The sequence below is a fragment of the Oryctolagus cuniculus genome, chromosome 21, assembly GCF_051225735.1.
Source record: "Oryctolagus cuniculus isolate XC-2025 breed Fujian yellow rabbit chromosome 21, ASM5122573v1, whole genome shotgun sequence".
NCBI lineage: Eukaryota > Metazoa > Chordata > Mammalia > Lagomorpha > Leporidae > Oryctolagus > Oryctolagus cuniculus.
In genome coordinates, this window is record NC_142887.1 from 15,614,101 (window position 1) to 15,635,233 (window position 21,133).

Genomic DNA, 21,133 nt, shown 5'->3' on the forward strand with positions numbered 1-21,133 from the left:
TTTTTTTTTTTTTTAAGATTTATTTATTTGAGGCCGGCGCTGTGGCTCAATAGGCTAATCCTCCGCCTTGCGGCGCCAGCACCCCGGGGTTCTAGTCCTGGTCGGGGCGCCAGATTCTGTCCCGGTTGCCCCTCTTCCAGGCCAGCTCTCTGCTGTGGCCCGGGAGTGCAGTGGAGGATGGCCCAAGTGCTTGGGCCCTGCACCAACATGGGAGACTAGGAGAAGCACCTGGCTCCTGGCTTCAGATCAGCGCGGTGCGCCGGCAGCAGCGCGCCGGCCGCAGCGGCCATTGGAGGGTGAACCAACGGCAAAGGAAGACCTTTCTCTCTGTCTCTCTCTCTCTCACTATCCACTCTGCCTATAAAAAAAAAAAGATTTATTTATTTGGAAGGCAGAGAGACTGAGAGAGAAGGAACTTCCATCTGTGGGCTCATTCCCTAAACGGCTGCACCAGCCAAGGTCGGGAAGCCATTAGCAGGAGCAGGAGCTCCATCTGGGTCTCCCACGTGGGCAGCAGGGCCCAGGCACGTCAGCCACCTTCTGCTTGCTTCCCGGATGCATTGGCAGGATGCTGAACCGGAAAAAGGAGCTGCTGGGACTCAAACCAGCTCTCCAATATGGGACGCTGGCATAGCAGGCGGTGGCTTAACCCTCTGTGCCACAAGGCTAGCTCCCACGTACAGCGTTTCAATAGTTGTGATGTCAGGAGTAACCAAATCAGCGATAATAATGTTGACCAGGAATTTAAAGAAAAGACCGGGTAAGAGCCAGATTGCTGGCCGGCGCCGCTGCTCAATAGGCTAATCCTCCGCCTGCGGCGCTGGCACCCCGGGTTCTAGTCCTGGTTGGGGCGCCGGATTCTGTCTTGGTTGCTCCTCTTCCAGGCCAGCTCTCTGCTGTGGCCCGGGAAGGCAGTGGAGGATGGCCCAAGTGCTTGGGCCCTGCACCTGCATGGGAGACCAGGAGGAAGCACCTGGCTCCTGGCTTCGGATTGGCACAGTGCTCCGGCCATAGCAGCCATTTGGGGAGTGAACCAATGGAAGGAAGACCTTTCTCTCTGTCTCTCTCTCTCACTGTCTAAACTCTGCCTGTCAAAAAAAAAAAAAAAAAAAAAAGAGCCAGATTGCTTGGGTTTAAAATTCTTGGTTGCTGTGTGACCTGGGGAAGTGGGTTGATGTCCCTGTGTTTCTTTATCTGTAAAGAGAGTAACTTCCTCAAAGAGCTGTCCTAAGAAGCCGGTGACTACAGGAGGGTTTAGAGTCTTGCCCGGCCTGTCCTGAGTGCCGTACTCACGTTCATTTTTGTTATTCTCATTTTTTGTTACTGCTTTCCACACTCGCATGTCAAAATCTCAACCTCCTCGCCCGATAAAAATCTCCCCCAGTTCAGTAGCTTCAATTCTGTAATTTTTCCTAGTCCAGAAAGAAGAGAACGAGTGCTATTGAGAACATGGTAGTGGGTAGAGCCCTCAATCCTCAGGACAGAGGGATGGGTGAGAAAGGTGAGTGGTGGACGTGGCCATGACTTTGGACAGCTTCAGCCATCAGGGCCCTAACACCCCCAGCTCTGTCCAGATTCCTTGTTGTACAGCTTCAAGACCTCAAGACAGTGGGACCTGGGCAAGAATCCCTGTTCTACTATTCCACTATGGTTGGGGATTTGCCCACAGTCAGTCATTGGTACCTGTTACCACATCATGGTGAGGAGCTCAGTGTCTGCGTTCATCAGAGCCTTGCCAGTAATACCTCTGATAAAGGCATCTGATAAGGCTCTGGCCTCCCAGTGAACCAAAGCTCACACTTCGGGAACCCTGGTGTCCCCCAACCCCCGTTGGCTGTGTGATGCATAACTCTCTCCTAGTCCTCACCCAACGGCTGGTAAAACTAAAAAAGAGAGAGAGAGAGAAACAGCCCGCAATGAGAAAAGGGGAAAATGTATGAAAGAGATTAAGGCCCGGTATGAAAACTATTTTTATAGGCAGTTTGGCCTGAGCTTTGAAGTTCAGTAGGGAGTGATGTATTGCTATCAGGTTGGATTTCACACCTATTCAATTCTGTAGCCAGGTAATGATGGACAACCTCCCCTGGGAATAGAAGAATGAGGCAAAATTAAGGCAAGCTGTGAAATGGCTTTCTTGCTACAATTTCATCTCTGGGCTTTGCCGGAGTGTGTCTCTATTTTTTTTTTTCTTTAAATGAGAAAGATGGTGTGACAATATTGAAAGTGCTTTGCAAAAAGGGGGACAAAATCATCCCTTGGACTCTAACGCCCAAAGTCAAAGCCATTTTTGTGTTTGAATGTTACCAGTTAGTCCTGGTCCCGAGGCAGACTCCATGATTACAGAGTTGCATCCGGCATTTGCTTTTAAAAACGCTTTTATTCCTAACAGGATGTTTTATCATCCCTCATGCTCCCCTTTCTCCAAGTGCAGAGACACAAACATAAAATCCGACGCCGCTGAGTCGCTAGGAAGGCGATGACGGCTGCATCGTGGTTGCCACCAAGCAGCCTCTCTCCGGCAGCACCGTACCCGTTTGCCCCTGCGGATTTCACATTTAACCAGCAGCCCACTGCGTTTTTGCAACAACTGGCGCTCATTTCCACCTTACGCCCGTAGGCAAAGCCATGGTGTCCAAGACTGGAAACAGAGTGGGTACAGTGAGATGCGGCTGGTCCACCCGGAGCCACTGCTGCCTACCTCAGGTCCAGGAGCGGTGGCCCCGCCTCTTGTGGTCTCCATGGGGACAGGTGGCTGATGCAAGCCCCCAGCTCTGGAAGCTCACTGTTTGAAGTGGTCAATGGGAGAGGTCCCGGCCCACCAAGCTCCTCACTCCTCTTCCGGATGGTGCAGCACCTAGAACTAGCCCTTGCCTGAAGCACCAGTGCTGTCCACCCTGGAGAAAATCTTCCAGCTCACTCCTATTTTTGACTGCTCAGAAGTAACTGGTCTACCACACAGCAGTCCTCGCCTTGGGAGGGGTACAGGAGGGTTGGTAAGGAGCGAAGACCTCCTTCTCCTCCAGGAGCCTGCTCCTCCAACCGGACCCTTGTAACTCTCCCGTGGCACACACCACCTGCAGCCTCCCCCTACCCCTGCTTTGCTGATGGCTGGAGGCTTGATCAGCATTAACCTGATCTCCTTTTAACAGACTTCAGCTTCCCATGCTGAGACCCTGTGCCATCGCAACGTGTCCGCCTCCCCTCCCCTCCCTTCCACCCTTTAGTGAAACACCAAGACATTCGATTCCAACGGACCCTCAGCCCCTTTTGTGCCCAGTTGGATGAACGCAGGCCATTTTCCCAGGCTTCTCCCAGGAAACCGAGGCACACGGGGGTCATGAAACAGCCTCGTGGTTGTGCAATACACGAACTCCCAAGCCACAAACATGAGCCCCAAATGTGTGTGGCTCCAGACTCCCCGGTGGCCTGGGTCACACTCCCCAGAGAGCCATGATGGTGGAGGCAAGGCTGCTCAGGTTGGCTTCAGCTCCTCCCACCCCGAGCCAGCAGCATTGCACAACCGGCATAGCTTCATGTTTGTTTCTTCATCTGTAAAATGGGCTTAATAATAGCAGGGGTGCTGTGGGCCAGATTAATTAATGTTTGGACGAGTTCTTTGAGATTCGCGGGATGAAAGGTGTGAGGGGCTGCCAAGGGTTATTAACACAGAGGCATTTGCCATGCCTAATTTAGGATTGCCTCCATGGTGATTGCTGACGCAGGAAATAGTTCTGAGAGCAGCCAGTAATACCCCAACACCAGGCTTGGCTGTGACAGCAGAGGGGACATGGGGGCTTCTCTTATTGTCACCTTGTTCCTCGTTGGTGGTCTCTCCTTCCATGTTGAGACCTATGGTCCCCGCAAGTCATGATCTTTGGCAGGGGCTAGAATGTAAGAGTGGATGGAGCTGGCGCCGTGGCTCAACAGGCTAATCCTCCACCTAGCGGCGCCGGCACACCGGGTTCTAGTCCCGGTCGGGGCACCGGATTCTGTCCCGGTTGCCCCTCTTCCAGGCCAGCTCTCTGCTGTGGCCAGGGAGTGCAGTGGAGGATGGCCCAGGTGCTTGGGCCCTGCACCCGCATGGGAGACCAGGAGAAGCACCTGGTTCCTGCTTTCAGATCAGCGCGGTGCGCCGACCGCAGTGGCCATTGGAGGGTGAACCAACAGCAAAGGAAGACCTTTCTCTCTGTCTCTCTCTCTCTCACTGTCCACTCTGCCTGTCAAAAAAATAAAATAAAATAAAAAATAAAAAAAAAGAGTGGATGGAGTGCAACAGGCTGGGCTGGGCACCCACAGATCGGCTTCCTTCCAGAACTAACCGTGGTGACAGTCAGCGCCTTAGGTCTCCCAAGAGCCTGGAAGTCAAGCAAGTGTGACGCAGGAGTAAACGACAGCTGCCTTTACAGACACAGGTGGGTGACAGGTCCACGTTACCCAAAAATGTCCTCCCACGCTCAGGAAGGGGCCACACTAAGAAAGTTGAAAAGACACCCCTTGCCCCCACCTCGTTCTGCTTCCTTGGTTATATGGTTCAACTACATAACTGATGGCTTTTTCATAAGTTTTATCTTAGAATGGTTTTGAAACTATTTGGAAACAGTTTTCGTGTAGGAAAATGATGGCGAGGCCCCCAGGATTCCCATGTATTTCACATGGTTATTTCCCTATTGCTAACAGTTTACGTGAGTGTGGTCTGTTTTTCACGGTGAGTGGAGCAATGCCTGGGCGTTATTAGCACCGACAGCGTGTACTCTCCTCCCTCTGTTCCAGGAGCCCATCCGGGGCACGACATGACGCAGTCGTCAGCTCTCCTTATGCGCCTCTCGGCTGTGACGGCTGCCCAGATCTCCCTGGTTTTAGATGACCTTGGCTGTTCTGAGGAGCGGTCGTCAGGTGTGCTGTAGAATGTCCATCCACAGGGGCCTGTTTGATGCTTTTCTAAAGACCAGAAGGTGGTGATGGGGTGTTGGGAGGTGGCCTACCATTCGCACCCCAGCATATCAAGGGCACATACTTATGAACACCATGGATGGTGAATTGTATCGATGGGCAGTGCTTGCCAGAAGCTGAGGATGGCTTAAATTTATTTTTGTATCTTATTTCGTATAAACCAATGCAGACCTACAGGAAGGATGTGATGTGATTTCTCCATGATAGGATTACATAGGATTGCAAATGATATGATGACTCCATCCATGTCTGTTTCAAACTCCCTGAGAACTCACTCACAATGCTCTCTCGAGCCCATGGCTCTGTGCTCAGTGAATCCCTCCGTGAAGGGAGGAAATGAGACTTGGACTTGAAGGAACATCTTAGAAGATAAGTGCTAACATTGACCTTAGACAAGGGAAAGTCAGAAGACTGTGCCAGTGTCTGGTGGGTGAATGAAGGAATGACTGAATGGACAGAGGATGGAAGGACGTTTCCCCAGCACGTGCAGGAGGGGAATGACCAAGCTGCTGTCGCTGGCATGCTGGTCCACAGAGAATATTTCTCCTCGCAGTGGAGTGAGCTGAGAAGAGCCAGTTTCTATCAACTGGCCTGCATGCCCTTGGCTGTACTTCTTCCAGTAAACCCTGTCCTGTTAGCATCTCTTGGGAAAATGAAGAGTTTCTTGGTTAGGACAAGCCTGCTGGTTCTCCTAGAAGCTCTGCTCGTGTGAGGCAATCAACACATGGACTTGCAGATACAGCCTCACCCTCTAGAGAACTCGGACTTCCCACGTGGGACATTTCACTTAGCGAATGTTGGTGGAGTGCCTATTGTGTAGATCTGAGGTCTTGTTAAGCAAGACAGACAGACACGGCTCCATGCCCCAGGATCTCAGAGTCTGGTGGAGAAGTTGGCCATGGCCATCTTTGGAGGCACGGTCTATGAGAAGGGGGCAGTCTCATCCTGGGTGCCCTCCCTGCCCTTACGTGGCACACAGGATTGGAACGATCAGGCAGCCTGCTGTCCCATTTCTCCATCTTGATGTTCTCTAGCTGCAACGGAGGAAAATGGGTCCAATTATGAAGAGTGGTAGGGACCTGTAAAAGACATTATTATTGCTGACTCATATGAAAACAGAAGCAAAGCAGGTTGCTCAATCAATTGGCTCATGCACTCTCCAACCTTCGTCGATGGTTGAATTCATACACCCAAAAACCCTGGTCGTCTCCACCAGACTTGCTATTTTTGTGGACAAACTACATTCATGCTTGCACATGAGTCCATTCCAGGATCTGCACCGGCCTAGCTATTTCATCATCCAGCTTCAAGCTTTCCCGGTAAGATGACCTTGTACTGGATAAAGTGCACCAAGTCCTCCACTGAATCAAGGCTTCATGGAGATTTCCCCAATAAGGAAGCTTCCGAGCACAGAGAGGCTCCAGGCAAGGAGATCCAGACCTCTTAGACTGTTGACAGGGAGCTAAGAAAGTGAAGTCAGGGCCGGCGCCGCGGTTCACTAGGCTAATCCTCCGCCTGTGGCACTGGCACCCCGGGTTCTGGTCCCGGTCGGGGCACCGGATTCTGTCCTGGTTGTTCCTCTTCCAGTCCAGCTCTCTGCTGTGGCCTGGGAAGGCAGAGGAGGATGGCTTAAGTGCTTGGGCCCTGCACCCGCATGGGAGACCAGGAGGAAGTACCTGGCTCCTGGCTTCAGATTGGCTCAGCGTGTCAGCCACAGCAGCCATTTGGGGGGTGAACCAACGGGAAGAAGACCTTTCTCTCTGTCTCTCTCTCTCACTGTCTAACTCTGCCTGTCAAAAAAAAAATTAAAAAAAAAAAGTGAAGTCAGAAAAAGAATGTATCCAGGAATGAGTGAACAAGTGAATGAAAGAACCTGGGCTGCCTCAACCTCAGTTCCTTCAGCTATGAACTAAGAATTAAAACAAACCCCTCTATTTCAAAGACTATACAAGGTGATACATTTTTGACCCATGAAGTCCTGTAATAGAGAAAAATATATCGTTTGGAGAATTACTAGATTGTGGGCAGGGACTTGGTCTTGAATGAATGGAGGTGGTTGGATGGATGAGTGAATAAATGAATAGAAAGTTGGATGAACGGACAAATGGAAAGAAGGAGGGATGATGGCTACGAAGATGGGCAGATGAAAGGATGGCTGAGTGGGGAGACGGATGGGTGGAGGCGGGGGGAGTGACTGCTGAATAAATGAATGACTCAGAGCGGTAGGCAGAGTCCCTCCTACAAATGGATCTTTTCTCTCCAGTTCCTTGTGATCATAGGAAGGCAATCATCCTAAATTTGGCTTCTGCCTTACAACTGTTTTGTGGCTTTGAACCAGCCAACTAACCTCTTAGTTTCTTTGCTCATAAAAGGACTGTAATGACACCTTCTTTGGGGGCTGGTGGTGCAGTGGGTGTTGAGAAGATTAATTGGGTGGTGGTGAGCGGCTTTGAGAGCCCCAGATGAAAGGTGCCGCACAGGTGAGCTGTTATTATCCTGGGTACCTGGGGTTTCCTCTCACTGCTTCTGCCTCCCTCAAGGCTGGCTCTTCCCAGCCTCACGGGGATGCACCGTGCCCTAGAAGCGAGTCTCGTTGGACAAGGAGCCTGCCTTTCATTGGACCGACTCTTCCCTGAGGTCAATTGGCAGACGGCGGCCAGGCGAGAGGGATATAATCCTAGGAACTTGGCTGACCTGCCTCGTTTCCTTCCAAGGATTGGTTTTCCCCAATACCAACCAGTGCACCTTAGCCTGAAAACGTACTCTCTTTCCCCATCTCCTGGCCTGATACAGTAAGGGAGCCTTCTAGATCCTCTGGTTTGGGGGGTCCCATCTGTTGACAATTCCTGGACTTGGAACTAGAGACCAGGTGTTTGCCACCTGCTATCCAAAGAGACCATAGCCTCCCTTCCTCCCCAGGTGTGGCCCAGGTTGAAGGCTGGTCACATACACACATTTTGGTTTGTGTGTTTCCAGCAGAAAAAAAAAAGTCACAGACACTGGTGCTAAGAGGGTGGATTGGATCCATGGAGAAATTGCTTTACCTCCCAGACATCTCCTTGCTGCCGTTTGTAAAAGGGGGCTCTAATGCTGACCACACAGCATTGTTGGAGGGTTGGACAAGACAGCGCATGTTCAAGTGCTCAGAAGGTTTCTTTCCCCTTCTTCGACCCCCAGGGCTGTTCCTGGGATTTCTTTGGCTTGCAAGGAGCCTTGCTTTGATCCTTTGCTCCCCACCCTAGTAAATCCTAAGTTCCTGGATCCAGAGACCTGAGTGTCAGCCTCACCTGGCTCCTGGCCCCCCACAGCCCACCTCCGTCCAGGTGAAGGTTTTCTCAGGTCTGTGTCTTCCCTGTGTCATCCTTCTCAGAGACAGGCCTCCTCCTGCCTGTCCTCCCCACAGGAGGCAGAGAACTCCTCTTCCACTGTCAACGGGTGTGTATGATTCCCCACGTAGGCTTTCAATGTCTTCCCAAAGGGAGCAGGTGTCTCCGGAGCCCACATCACACCCCTGTGTCCGGGTGGTTGGAGTTGGAAGCAATTGCCAGGATGCATTCTCTCGAGAAAGTTTGACAATTCTTTATCACAGTAGCACCTGGGGAGTGCTCATATTCGTCCTTCATTGGGAACTTGTTTGGGGAGAGACCACATTTTATACACACCGCCGTCTTCCACCAGGCCTGCTCAGTGCAGGGGCAGTTGGAGTTTAATCAGCACGTGCTGAGTTGCACGGAGTGAAGAGAGAAGGTCCTCCTCATGCAAATCTGTCAGGCTAAGCTGGTTCCTACATCTTCCACAGTAGCCCAGATTATTCTATACCCTTAAAGATACCTGAAATCCCCTTGGGCCATCTTCCCTTGCTTTCCCAGGCCATAGCAGGGAGCAGGATCAGAAGTGGAGCAGCCAGGACTCAAACCGGCGCCCATATGGGATGCCAGCATCTGAGGCAGAGGCTTAACCTCCTATGCCACAGTGCTGGTCCCTTCCACAAACTTTTTGAGGCACCCTCATGGACAGTATCAATGAAACGTAAGTGAGTTTCATGCAGAGACCAGCAAGATCTCTTATATATATATATAAACTATATATATATATATATAAACTATATATATATATATAGTTTATATATATATAGTTTATGTATATATATATACAGATATACAAAATTTTTTAAAAAATGACAAAACCCGAAGCACCGAGCATCTGGGTAAGGGCTGCTCCACCTCTGCTTCCTGTTTGGATGGGGAGAGAAGTGACTTCCAGGGATCTTTCCATCAGACTGCTGCAGAGCGTTGAAGACAGCGGTGGAAACGCTGTCCCCGCCTCTCCTCCTCCACATGACAAATCTCTCCATGTGAAAACTATACCTGGCTTCCCCACCTTTTCCTCTCTGGGTGGATTTTGCTTGTGTTGAGTGAGCTCCCGGGTCAATCGATTAGAGCCCAGTGCCTCTTTTTGTAAGTAAATTTTTATTGGCGCACAGCCACACCCATTCTTTAAGTTATTTTCTAAAGCCAACTTGGCACTGAGCTGGCACAATTCAGTTGTCGCGCAGTGACTGTGGGGCCGGAAAAGTCTCCAGCATTTCCCATCTGCTCCTTTGCAGGTTAAGTTTGCTGAAAGAGACGGGGCCGTCAGACTCCTTTCCAGTGAACCCTCGTGCCGTGTTTAGCTCTTTCTATGGAGCAACTGTGTACCATGTAGACAGATGCCACCCCGTTTGTAGAACGGGGTTCCTGGACATGGCAGCCTGGCGTCCAGCACAGGGACTTCCGTTCTGAGCCAGTGGAGATGCCGAAGCCGGGGCTCCGGTGTCGAAACCTGCCCCTCTCGGGTTCATTTCTGGAGGCACACCGCCACATCCAGCAGGAATCTGCTCCTACTTGTTTCACCCCCACTGTCCAGGTGCCTAATCCCTTATGTAATATTCCCAAACCCAAAATTCTCTGAAAAGAGCTTTTTTTGCGCCATAAATCACTGTCTAGCTGTACCGAGCCCGAACAGACGGGAGATTATTTATAGACTTTCAAAACTCTGTTGTAACGTGGTGGGGTGAGGATGTGCTGCAGAACTGAGAAGGCGCCCAGTGAGGGGTGCAGGTGCCACCTTCTGAAATCCGGAAACTCCTTGGTTCTGAAACACATCTGGCCCCGGGGGCTTTGGGAAAAGGATTGTGCACCCCTGTGTCTTTTGGCAGCCACACCCACTTCCTGGAAAGTGTTTAAAAGTGTATAAAGCAAGACCACTTCAGCAAATAACAAACGCGAAGTAAATAATAAGAGAGGCACCTGGGACTAGTTTCCATCATAGAGCGGTGTGGAAGGGAGAAGTGTGGGAAGGTGGCCCAAGGGGCATTTTCCATCCCTTCTGTGACCCCTCAACCCCCTCTCTCACACCCCTTTGAGGTCCTCCAGCTGCCTCTCATGGCTGCTGAACCCTGAGCACCTTGCACCCAGTGGTTGATGGGCAGTCCTGTCCCGCCCAGGCAATGCTGTGTGGACCCATGAGCTGACGTGACAGTGTCAGCACTTCCAGGGACCAACCTGAGGTCCCTTTGCGTCTGTGCAGAAAGGAGCGCCCCCCCCCCCCCCCCCCGGCTCCGGGGACCCGAGGAGGCGGCGGGTCTCAGGGTCTGGGGTCTGGGGGATGGTCGAGAGCCAAGGCAAGGGCCTCGAGGCTGAATCACCACCCTTTCCTAGGGCAATCTCCCTGGCCTAAGTAGTTCTTAAAACACCCAGAAGCATCAGCTCCCACAAATGAGGAGGCTTAAACCTAAAGCCCATTACAGCCAAGAGTGGTGAGGCAGCCAAGGTGCCATAAAGAAATGATGTTATTATGGCCATGGGATGCCATTAAAACTCTGTTTACAAACCAAATGTGCCAGAGAATGGGTAAGGGAAAGAATTATTAGCAACAAAGCTATTTGATCTCTTTTATGATCCAGTGAGTCATGTCGCTCCGTGCTGCAGAAGGTGAATTAATGAAAACCTCAAGCCTGTTGATTTATAAACAGGCCCAGAATTCCTTGTTCTTTAACCTCAGATGGCCTCTTAAGTGTGACTTACCCTAAATCAAATGGGACATCGGATGCCACTGGGCTTCTCCCTCCTCCCGAGAGGTAATTGAAGAGGTGATTGGCGTACAGGGTGCCTAAAACCCCTGTTCAAGATGATGGATAGCTCGGGGGGAGGGTCAACAGCCAGGAGGACTCTGAGGCCCGGCTTTGTCTCTGCACGCCGCGGATCTGCAGGCTGTCTTTGTTCAAACTCTCGGATTCTCAGCCGACCGAGCAAAGGGGGATTCGGGGTCGATGTTAATACTTTGTGGCAAAGCAACAGCAAAGTGGGGCTTGGGGTCCGTGTTCATACTTTGTCGCAAAGCAACAGCTTCGCTTCCCTTTCCCCTCCAGGAAGAGGTTGCAGAGAGCATGGCCAGTCCAGTTTACGTCTGAGCTCCGCTCAGGACCCAGGGCAGCCTCAGTTTCCACATCTGTGCAATCAAACAGTCATGGTTTGCACTCGGCACTATGCTCAGTGTGCCACCTTATTTCAGTGTTTATCTTTTATTTATTTTCAGTTTTTATTTGAAATAGTTGGAGAATCAGAGAGTCAGAGAGATATAACCCATGTGGCAGATGCTTTCCTTAGAATTTTGTCTCTGTGTATTTCATCTTCACAGTGGTCCTGTGAGATCGTACTGAGAACACAACCCTAAAGCACCCCCTTCCCCAGGCAGGATTTTATTCTTTCTTTTTAAGGTTTATTTTACTTATTGAATGTCAGAGAGGTAGAGGAGAGACAGAGAGAGAGAGGTATTCTATCTGCTGGTTCGCTCCCCAATTGGCCGCAACGACTGGAGCTGTGCTGATCCAAAGCCAGGAGCCAGGAGCTTCTTCCGGGTCTCCCATGTGGGTGCAGGGGCCCAAAGACTTGGTTCATCCTCTACTGCTTCCCCAGGCCATAGCAGAGAGCTGGATTGGAAGTGGAGCAGCCGGGTCTTGAACCGGCACCCATGTGGGTTTGCCAGAGCTTCAGGCCAGGGTGTTAACCCGCTGACCACAGTGCTGGCCCCAGGATTTTATTCTAAGCGATTCATTTGGGAGGAAATGCCCAAGAAGCCACTCAAAGGAAGTGGGACAGAAGATGGGAAAGGAGAGAACTGAGAGTCAAGTCACAGCCCTGTCACCAGCATCGCCACTGTGGGCAGCTGGGGTGCAGCTATAAATGAGATCTTTAGAAGGGGTGCACCTCCATGGCTCCCCCCTCCTCAGGAAAGTGAAGAAGTTGGGGTATTTACGCCCAGGCTCCTGTCAGTCATACTGGAACCTTCACCCCGCAATCCCAGTCTATATAAAGAATTGTGTGTTGCAATCAGAAGCTGCTGGGTTGACCTGTGTAAGGATCGTGAGGAGAGGTGTGGGCATGGCTCAGTACATGTGTGTGCTGTGGCCAAGACCACAGAGCCAAAGCTTGGCCAGCTGGCACGAGGCGAGGGGCAGGATATATGGCCATTGGCCCGACTTGAGGGTCCACAATGAAAACTTCTGCTTAGGCAGCCACTGATGCCCCCTTGGGGTCCACCCGCAAGACCTACCTCATCCAGCCTACCTCCTGAAGACTCCACCTCCAAAGACCTTCAACCTATATTTTGGGGAGGGGGTTAAGTTTCCAACATGCGAGCTTTTGGAGGACACATTCACACCACAGTACAATCGATGTTCCATTTATAAATTACGTCTATGCAGTTCAGAGGGGGTGAATTGACGTGGTCCCACTGCAAATGAGCAGTTGAGCCAGATCAGAACGTGGTTCCCAATGACCTCAAAGCCAAGGTCAACCTCTGCACACTGCCTTCCTTCTGTCTGCCATGGGACCTCCCTCCCCCCACCCAAAGTTGCCCTGAATTGGACCAGTGACCGAGGTCTAGGTCCGCACATGCAGGCTACAGGGGCAAACAGAAGGGTCGTGCTGTTGCAATTCCTGGAAGTCATACTCTCGGCTGAGGGGAGGGGCGGCTGATTGTAGGTGCTGGGCCCTTGTGCCCAGATTCCAGATAGGGTGTTTCCAAAGACAGACTCGTGGCTCCAGTCCCACCCAGCTGTTTCCGGCCCCTAGATACTGTCCAGGTCTGCCCCATCCCCTCTTCTGCCCCTTCAAGGAATGGTGGTACACAGGCTTAAAAAACTGCACCGAGGTCACCAGCACCCTGGCAGGGAGCGCAGAGAGCAGCATTAAGAAACCGCACGGCACCCGCGTGTGATGTGGTTTCTCTGGCTCACTTTGCTAGATCGTGCCCTGCACTGTCCCCAGAGCTGTTTGTCATTGTACTTACAACTCACATCACACCCCGAGTCAGCCCATTACCCCGCAGAGCCAACAGCCGGGCCGTTTTCATGTACAGCCAGCAAAAACAGACTGCCTGGAGGAGTTGGAAAACACACAGCCTCCCGAGCCTCCCTCGTTTCTGCAGAAATAATAAATGATAATGGCATTGAGGATGGCTGGGGCCTAGGCACACCAAGGAACAAAGAGTCCATGCTCTAAGCCCTGGCCTGGGAGACGAGGTCTGGCTCGGGCGCACATTTGCTTGGTGCCCTTGGCCAGGGCCTTCTTCTCCCCAAGTCTCATCTGTCTTATGAAAGCTGAAGTTGAACCTGAAATTCCTTTCCAGCTTTGGGGCATTGCATTGGTTTCCTAGGCAACCAAAGTGGTCACTTCAGACAACTGACATCCATCCTCCCACAGTTCTGGAGCCACATGTCCATGGGCCTGAGCCCCCTTGGAGGCCCCAGGAAGAATCCTGGGGCTTCGGGGGGCTATGGGGCCAATCCTTGGTGTTCCTTAGCTTGCAACGCCGTCCAGGCAGTCTCTGTCTCTCCTTTGCGTGGTGTTGCCCCTGGACCTTTGTATGTGTCCGCATTGATTCAAAGCCCACTCTGTTCTAGAATGTTCTCATGATCTTAACTTGATCACAGCTGCAAAGAGCTTTTTTTTCTTCCCTGGAATAAGGTCCCATTCACAGGTACCTTGGGTTAGGACTGCAGCCTATCCTTTTAGGTGCCACAATCCAGTCCATCATGGGCATGACTGAGAGCTTGCCCAATAAATAGCTTCAGGGAGTTGTAGGTTTGAAACTTGAGGTAGGTGATGCTGAGGGGCTGCCCTCGGTGGAGAGAAATTGGGGAAACAAGATAAGGACGAAGCTTAACTGTGGCTGGGGCAGAGTCCAGCTGGGATGCAGCAGCATAGCTCTGAAGTTTGTTAAAATGCAGGAGGGGCTGCCTGCTGCCTGGAGAAGCCCCCTCCCCTTCTGGCCAGGGGGGGTTGTGGCTCTGATGCTGGGGTTTCCACTTGGCTCTGGTTTGTAGGCCCAGTGACACAGGGCCTCACTGTGAGCCCAGGACGCCGTCTGTGACACTGGCCACAGGTTGAATGAGTCCCACTTGCCCCTGACAGACGCTGGCTGGAGACTCCAGGAGGGCAGGGGTGTTTGCCTGTCTTGTTACTGGTGTGTAGCACATGGAATTAGCACACAACAGAGGTTCACTTAATGCTTGTTGAATGAGTAAATGCAACCTGACAGCACTGGTGACCAACGCAGGCAAAGGAAGTCTTCCGTGCACCCACATACCCTTGGGACATGGTCAGAGCCTTCTAATTTCACATCTGTTCCAGCAAGAAATGGCTGTTCCATAACTTGGGGGTGTCCAAGGCTTTGGTATCCTTGGAGTCTCTGGCATTCTCAGCATTTTGCAGCTGAGGCTGAGACTAAGAGACATGGAGCCCTTACTCAAAAGCACACAGGCCGTAGGTGGTAGGGGCTGGAACCCTGGCTACACCTTCCCGACACAGCGGGATCCATCTCCAGTCTCCAGTCCCGTGTACAGTCACGCGCGTCGGTCTAGCCGGCCCCTCTGTGTAGCTCAGACACCTGAATTTGAGTCAGCGCAGGTTCTCCTGGAAGGCATCTCCATGCCCTTGTGCGGTGTCCCCCCTCGGCCAGGAGATCTGGCCTGTGGGAACCATGGGGTAGTGACAGAGGAGGGGTGTGGCTTCTGAGGGTGCCGTTGTAGGAGACACTGGGGCTCCCATCCCGCTCTCTGTCTTGGGTTGCTTGCTTTGGGGAATTCGCCCACCAGGTAGTGAGTGAGGACTTCCGACCTATGCCATGAAGAAGAGCCGGGACCTCCTTCCAACAGCCGTGTGAGTGGCCCTGGATGGGATCACGGCCCCAGGTGATCCTTGGACTGATGAGCAACCCTGAAACCCAGCCCCCCAGCCAAGCCACTCCCAGTTACTGACCTGCAACATGAGTTCATAAATGTTTTTTTCATAAATATTTTATTTTTGATTGTTTTTTAAAGATTTATTTATTTACTTGCAAGTCAGAGTTACACAGAGAGAGAAGGAGAGAGAGAGAGAGAGAGAGACAGACAGACAGACAGAGGTCTTCCGTTCACTGGTTCACTCCCCAGTTGGCTACAATGGCCGGAGCTGTGCTGATCTGAAGCCAGGAGCCAGGAGCTTCTTCCGGGTCTCCCATGCGGGTTCAGGGGCCCAATCTCTTGGGCCATCCTCTACTGCTTTTCCAGGCCATAGCAGAGAGCTGGATCGGAAGTGGAGCAGCCAGGACTTGAACAGGCGCCCATATGGGATGCCGGCACTGCAGCCGGCAGCTTTACCCGCTACACCACAGCGCAGGCCCCTGATCGTTGTTTTAAGCAGCTAAATCTTGAAGTCATTTGCAGTAGATAAACAGATTATGAATACTATGTTGCACATATTTCTTTTCTTTCAAAATCTCTTATTTTTTATTTGAAAGGCACATACACAGACAAAAACAGACAGGCCAACAGAGAGAGAGCTCTCTCATTCACTGGTTCACTTCCCAAATGCTTGCAAAGCCAGGCCTGGGCCAGGCCAAAGCCAGGAGCTGAAAACTCAAATGGAGTCTCCCATGTGGACGGCAGGGACCTAGCTGCTTGGGTCCACCTACTACCTCCCAGGGTGCCCATTCCCAGGAAGGTAGAATCTGAAACAGAACCAGCACTCGAACCCAGGCTCTCCCATATGGGACGCAGGCATCCCAAGTGGTGTCGTAAGCACCCCAAGTGAATGAATGGACAGATGAATAAGCACACTGTGTTTCAGGCTTGTTAGAGTTAGTGGAAAAATAGCTTCCACCACCGCGGCCTAAGTGAGTGACTTCAGGCAACGTGATCTTGCCTTTGGACCTCAGTTTTCTCAGCTGCAAAGTGGGTGCGACAGCAGTAGCCACCTCAAGGCGTCACTGTACGGATTCAGTGAGCAGAGACAGGCAAAGGCGCTGAGCAGGAGGCTCAGTGAAATGACTTAAAACTCAGCAGGCTGCCACCGTGGCTCACTTGGTTAATCCTCTGCCTGCAGCACCAGCATCCCATATGGGTGTGGGTTCTAGTCCCGGCTGCTCCTCTTCCAGTCCAGCTCTCTGCTGTGGCCCAGGAAGGCAGTGGAGGATGGCCCAAATGCTTGGGCCCTGCAGCCATGTGAGAGGCCAGGAGGAAGCATCTGGCTCCTGGCTTCAGATTGGCGCAGCGCGCCAGCCGTAGCAGCCTTTTGGGGGGTGAACCAATGGAAGGAAGACCTTTCTCTCTGTCTCACTAACTCTGCCAAGTGGAGGCTCATTCTGCCCCGGGGGAGGAAGGGCCCAGCTAACCACACCACCAGAGGCCCCAGGAGACTTGGCCCTTGTCTGTCTCCATTCCACCTGCCAGCTGTTCTTCAGAGATGACGATGGTTTTCCCAGTCTGGCGCATTTATGACTTCAGTCAGGAGCCAAGTGAAAAGCCAAGTCCACCGTCCACCCGCACTGCTGCCTGCAAGAGCCTCCGTTTCCCCGTCTGCAGAAACGGGGCCCCGGGGTCCTTCCCTTGTCCCATGTTTGACACCAGTGATGCTCTATCAATGTCCCGCGAGATGCTGAATTGTGTCTCGCAAGGACAAGGCGGCAAGGGAGTCGAAGCTTGGATTCCCTTCCCGCACATGCTGCACGCAGGCCCCCTTGAACTTCAAAGAGAAACTGCACAGGAAGCTCGACAAAGTTGGGAGCCGGCTCCCGGCCGAGCAGCTGTTGGCTATCACGCCGGGGTGGCCGCGGCGTCGGGACGGGCCTGTTTATGGCTTGCAGATAACATCTCGAGTGGGCCGTGGGCAGGGGTGGGAGGAATGCTGAGGGTCAGTGTCCACCTTTGTAGTTGTTTAAGTATCGATTATAACGCAGCGGAGCGGGCCGGGGGCCGGGGGAGCACTGAGTGATGTGTGTGCATATATTCCACACAGCCTCTTGGAAGCCTCGGTTAGGGGATCTTAAATTTCCCAACCAAATGGGTGGATCGCAGCCCTCGTTTTCCTGGCTGAGAAAGTATCCAGCCGTTTCTCCTTCGTAACCATCGTTGTTGAAAATCTTGAAGACGCGAGAGGCCAGAGTCTCTGTCTTCGTGGAATATACCAGTGAATGATGATGATAAGAGACTGAGTGAGTTTCCTAGCTCATTAGTACGGCTGTCAGGATGCTTGTTGGCGTTTAGGAAATAAGAATTCCTCAGTTAAAGATGTTTTGGAAACAATTTTTTTTTAAATAAAAATTGCAATTGTTTTCTTAGTGACAAGATTCCCCAGAGACCATTGTAGGAAGGTATGTAAAAAAGTGTGTGGCGAGGCCGGCGCTGTGGTGTAGGCAGTAAAGCCACTGCCTCCTAGAACTGGTATCTCATGAGGGCTCCAGTTCGAGTCCCGGCTGCTCCATTTCTGATCCAGCTCTCTGCTATGGCCTGGGAAGGCAGTGGAAGATGGCCCAAGTCCTTGGGCACTTGCACCCGTGTGGGAGACCTGGAAGAAGCTCCTGGCTCCTGGCTTTGGATCCGCACAGCTCCTGCTGTTGTAGCCATTTGGAGAGTGAACCAGCAGATGGAAGACTCTCTCTCTCTCTCTCTCTCTGCCTCTCTGCAAATGCCTTTCAAATAAATAAATAAATGCATAGAAAAATGGAATGACAAGATATGTTTATGTCGGCACTCAAAACAGTTGAAATCCAGGGTGGATGTTTAGCTTAGCAGCTAAGAAGCCCTAGTCTCACTTCCTAGTACCTGGGTGGATTCCTGCATCCCACGCCCAGGTTCCTGAAGACCCTGAGAGGTAGCAGTGATGGCTCAAATAATTGGGGTCCCTGACACCTGGGAGATTTGGATTGAATTCCTGGCTCTTGGATTTGCCCCCACATAGCCCAAGCTATTGTGAGTATTTGCAGAGTAAATCAAAAGATAGAAGTGTGTTCTCTCTCTCTCTCTCTCATCTCAAATAAAAAAAATACATCTAAGAGATTTTTAAATCCACGCGCAGTAGGTTTTTATGATGCACACATGAGCTTTTTGCAGACCCTGCTTATGCTCAGGTGCATTTTTTTTTTGGGACAGGCAGAGTTAGACAGTGAGAGAGAGAGAGACAGAGAGAAAGGTCTTTCTTCTGCTGGCTCACCCCCCAAATGGCTGCTACGGCCGGCGCGCTGAGCCGATCCGAAGCCAGGAGCCAGGTGCTTCCTCCTGGTCTCCCAGGGGCCCAAGCACTTGGGCCATCCTCCACTGCACTCCCGGGCCACAGCAGAGAGCTGGACTGGAAGAGGAGCAACCGGGACAGAACCGGAGTCCCAACCAGGACTAGAACCCAGAGTGCCGGCGCCGCAGTAGGAGGATTAGCCTAGTGAGCCGTGGCGCCGGCCTCAAGTGCATTTTGGTTTTGCTTTCTCCCTGTGAAGGTCCTACAAGGCCTACTTCTCAAGGGCCTGTCTGGAGCATGGGATGTTTAATTTGTGAAACGTCGGGTGAGATCAGCATTCCCGGACACGGCACTTATCCAGACTGACCACGTAAAATCAAATGCAGACAAGACTCGGGGCGGTCACAGCACACAGCAAGGGCCCCGCACGCAATGCACAGTGTTCTGGAGTGGGCTGAGATGCAGAGTCACCTCCAAGTGCCTGTGTCCTAATCCTAGTGTCATCATAAAAGTGACATGTGTTGGCTTGCAAGAAATGAAAAAAAAAAAAAAAAACACCTTAAGAACCACATACTCAAAATAACCACACACACAACAGCATTTCCTTAGTAGTTTCAATTCTGTTCCCAATGTTGGTCTTCATTTTCCTTTCTTTTGTGCTTCCTTCTAGATCTCAGCAGGGAATGGGAGTCTCAGAGGCACGTCAGATAATATCCACAGAAAACCCCAGGCGCAGGGTCAGCCCTGGGAGGAGAGGCGAGGTCTTGAAGAGGAGCCTGGCGCAGCAGAACCTGGGTGGGACCAGCGTCCTGCCTTGGACACCTGCTACCTGTGACCAGATGAAACTTGTCACGTACTGCCAAACAGGAACAAGGAGTCAACAGACTGCCTTGCCGCTGGAGACATGCTGCACGGAGCAGCAGGTGGCTATCACCTGGGTTCTCACTGTCCTTGGGGAGGGAGGTCCTTGGCCACCTACCTACGCTGCCGGCTTTTGTTGGAGGAAGTGGGAAAGAGGCTGCTTGGTTAGCCAGATGTGCCTAAACACTTTGGAATTCCAAGTCCAGAGGGAAGTTCCCGATTCAGAGCGAGCCGGTGCCAATTCTGATTTTCATGTCGAGATCTGAATTCTAGACGGCAAAACCCCCATCCACCCCACCTGGAAGACTGATGCTCCTGCTTTCAACTCGCAGTCTCCCGTCACCTCCCTCGTTGCGTGCTCTCGCGCCCTCTCCTTTTCCATAATAAAACAGAAATGTAATCAGACCCTGGAATGTGTCTTGGCTTGAGGGATAAACTCGGGCAGCTTGGTTTATTAGCTGTTTCCATGGGAGAGAGCTCTCGGGGCTAAACAGCTATTTACAAATATTGTCAGCCCCGTGCCGCTCCCCAGCGAAGTCCTGGCTATCTGGCGGTAAACAGCTTCTCGGGGAAGTTGTGCTTTTTGCTGCACCGGCTCCTCCTCCGCCCCCACATCTGCCCTGTTCTCCACCAGGTCATCCTGTAACCAGAAGCTCCAGAGCCAACTGCTCACTGCCCGTGGGAGTGCACGACGCTGGGGGACCGGACCGGAAATGGGGTTTTTGAAGGAGGAGTGTTTTGATATAGTCAGTAGTTTATCCAGCTGTGAGATTGTGAGAGCAGAAACGAGTGTCTCTTAGTGGGGGCTCTCAGCCACACAGCTCTTCCGAGGGGTCGGAGGACCGGGTCCAGGATGATCGTTTTAGCATCTTTCTGTTTTGAGTTTTCATCCCTTCAACAAATACAAGTACTGTCCCCAGGCCATCTGAGGCAGTGTGCTCAGCTCCGGAGTTGCCATCTGGTATCTGTAGGGGTCCAGACAGAAATCAGCCATCAGGAAGGGTCCTTCCAGCGGGAAGAATTGAATGCAGGGTATTGACTCCACAGGTAATGGCGGCGCTGAGGAAGCCAAGGGCAGAACGTGAGGTTGTTCAGAGGTTACCAATAGCAGGAAGTCTCTCCTGTCCCTAGAGTAAGGGACAGCAAGAAGAGCGTGCCTCACCAGCGTTTTGGTGCCAGGACCTCCAAGCACAGCCGAGATCGCAGGGCCGCTGTAGCCACTGCCATAGCAGATGAGAGGGTGAATAGCCTAGCTGCTTCCTCTCTCTTCCCGCCAGCCCTCCGCTCCCCATTGGCTGAGTCTGCCAGGAAGCCAGAGGGCAAGGTAGTTTAGGAAATGTAGTTTCTTGCAACCTAGAAGTGCATCAGCAGGCACACAGGGAGATGCGTGCAGTCTTCGCGGTCTTGGAAAGATGTGGGTGCAAACTCTTGGTTGGCCCTACCCATACCCTGGAAACCTGTCTCTCAAACCCAGTCTGCATCTAATGGAGAACAGATGATGGTCTTCCAATGTGTTGGTTTTTTTTTTTCCTTGTTAGTATTCGGGAACTTGCCAAGAAGAAAAACTTCACATTTCAGAAGGAAGGTGACTTAGTAGATGTGCAATGACTTGAAATGAGTGAGTCTCCAGTGGCATCACTTAAGCTTTAGATCCTCAAACTGGATTGAATGCTTGGCGGGGGTGGGGCATCATCCAGCCCTGAAAACACACCTTTCCGTGCAGTAATGGTGATGACCATTTTCTGATACTTTGTTTGTGCTGGTCCTTGGGCTAAATTCTTTCCACACGTTGT

General features: G+C 51.9%; 1 long non-coding RNA gene across 1 annotated transcript in view; it reads left to right on the top strand.

The window, feature by feature from the left end:
- Positions 1 to 19,745, top strand: part of LOC127484710 (uncharacterized) — a 51,253-nt gene extending 31,508 nt beyond the window's left edge. The window contains exon 3 of the long non-coding RNA XR_007911902.3: positions 19,150 to 19,745. This is a non-coding gene — a long non-coding RNA (uncharacterized LOC127484710). The remainder of the gene's footprint in view (positions 1 to 19,149) is intronic.
- The last annotated feature ends 1,388 nt before the right edge of the window (positions 19,746 to 21,133 follow it).